Source organism: Palaemon carinicauda, chromosome 14, assembly GCF_036898095.1.
Source record: "Palaemon carinicauda isolate YSFRI2023 chromosome 14, ASM3689809v2, whole genome shotgun sequence".
NCBI lineage: Eukaryota > Metazoa > Arthropoda > Malacostraca > Decapoda > Palaemonidae > Palaemon > Palaemon carinicauda.
Window position 1 is genome coordinate 92,340,827 of NC_090738.1, and position 2,500 is coordinate 92,343,326.

Genomic DNA, 2,500 nt, shown 5'->3' on the forward strand with positions numbered 1-2,500 from the left:
GAGAAAATAAAATGATTTTATAAAATAATGGAATAAGCAATAAATAAGACAAATCCAGCAGATTTGTAAAACATTTTTCCTTCTTCAAAATTATGCTTTCCTTATTTGCCGAAAGGGACAAGACTTCGAAAAGGGCTCTTGTTTTATTACCTCACCCTTTCTGTTTGCTTAGGGACTTTGAAGTAGGATGGGAGGCAAATAACGATCACTGAAAAATATTCCCAGCAGTGTTTTGGACTACACTCTTTCCAATAAAACGTGAATTTCAAGAAAAACTATCATTGGCACCCTTTATACATACATACATACATATATATATACATACATACATACATACATATATATATACATACATACATATATATATATATATATATATATATATATATATATATATGTGTGTGTGTGTATGTGTGTGTGTCTGTGTCTGTATGTACCCATGTATATATGTATGTGTGTATCCCTGTGTTTATAGATATTCTGGCCCACAAAAGGGAAATGTTGAGTACAGAATGTACATTAGAAATAGATCGTCGGCACCCACTCGTGTCCGAGTATTGGGTTCTGTCGTTAGCCATCAGCCTCCTATCGATGAAGAAGATTGGAGGAAACGACAGAATGCCAGTAGCTGGGTATATTGTTTTGGGTGGTTGTGGCTTTGCAACGGCCACGCACACACACTTGGCCCACACCATTTTCACCGCGGCTCAAGACATATGAGACAGGCGGCTTCTACGATGTTGGTTGCATCGGGCTGCCGGGTTCTTGTTATGTCAAGGCGCGCCTTGTTGCCTGCCTGATAGGCATTGCCCTCTTCCGCTGTCGCTGGGATGCTCAGCCGTTGGGGTCTTGCTTGGTTTGATTTTTGAGTTTTCCTTCTCCTATGGAGTTGTACTGTACAGTGATAATATAACAGCCATATTCTACTGAATATCATTTGTCACAACTACGGTAATTATTTACTACTGTTTAGCATAATGGCAGAAATGGATGCAAAACAACTGTTATTCTCTGAATTGGTTATTCATAACATTACGGGTTTTTCACTCGGTTGTTTATAGCCGTATGCAAAAGTACTAAAAATACTTGTATCACTCATTCTCTTTTGCTTTTTATACTTATTAAACAAGAATGTGGGTTAAAGAGGGAGAATACAAGATCAGTTTATCATTTAGCATAAAAAAACGGAACTTGCATGATGCCCAAGCTACATGATAAAATAATCTTCATGGGTGAAAATTTGGAGCTCACACAATATGTGAAATCCCAAGTGTTACATAAGTATTTGTGGTATACCTGTAATTACTTTTAATTAATTTTAAAGCCCCAAAGATACCTTATTTATAAAAGAATTATTAAAATATTGAAAATATCAAACTGCGATATAATCAGGGATCCTTAATACAGACTTTCTCATAATATATCTTATACATACGTGATGTATCAAAGGAGCGATAGGGGAACTGCGATATTGCGAAGGATTACTGTAATGGCCATTTTACGCAAAAGTATATATCAATAGTATACAAAACGAAACATTAAGGAAATAGTAGTGCAAACATACAAACATTTCATTAAGCAGGGTGTATCAAAGAAACAGAAATATATATAAAAACAAAATAAGGGTAAATAAGAGAAATAACTTCAGTAGACCGAGGATACCGGTAAAACAAAACTCTAAACTTGGGATTTGGGGAGGCGTTAAATTTACATCATTAGTTAATCTTATCATCGCCATTGGAAAAGCAGAATACCATGTGCCACAGGGCATGGAAAACAAACCAATATGGAATAACTAGAAGAGAAGTGGAAGGCTAAGGACATCTTACCACTACAAACATTGAAGAAAGCACAAAGAATTATGATTAGTAAATAGTCCTGCACTATTCTATGCAGCAGAATCACAAGGATATTATAATTCATGAAAGTACTCTCATTATTTTGTCAATATTTTGGGATATACCAAAATATGTCTATATCGTATTTCTTTCTGCATACCGAGCAAGAAAAAAAAAAAACATAATCACTCATTCAGAGATAATTCATATCATCTTTTGTTAGAGCTTCAATGTAAAAATATCTTTTCTCAACAGCTTCATCACCATATGTACTTCCCTTTTACCTCCAAGTGCGAAGATGCGTAACTCCTTGAATTTCTTTGTACATGACCATCCCGAGGTTATAAGGAGACAAGTGTGTCTCTTCTCCTAGTCTTTCCACTTTATCCTTCGCTTCCTCTCTCTACTCGGTTCGAGGAACGGATTTTGTATTTTATTAGGGATCTGAGAAATAAGATTCACTGACAGGATTCGTTCTTCTCACTCGAATATTCTCTTTACATTTCTTTTTGATACGAACACCTACTTGAATTCTCCCGCGGCTGAGGAATAATGCTTCGAAAATGGTAAAGTGTCTTTTTATTCCATTTATTCTCTTCTCTCTTGGCTTATTTCCCGCTATATTAGTATACTAATGATGGTCTTTTGAGCCTTGGAGGAAA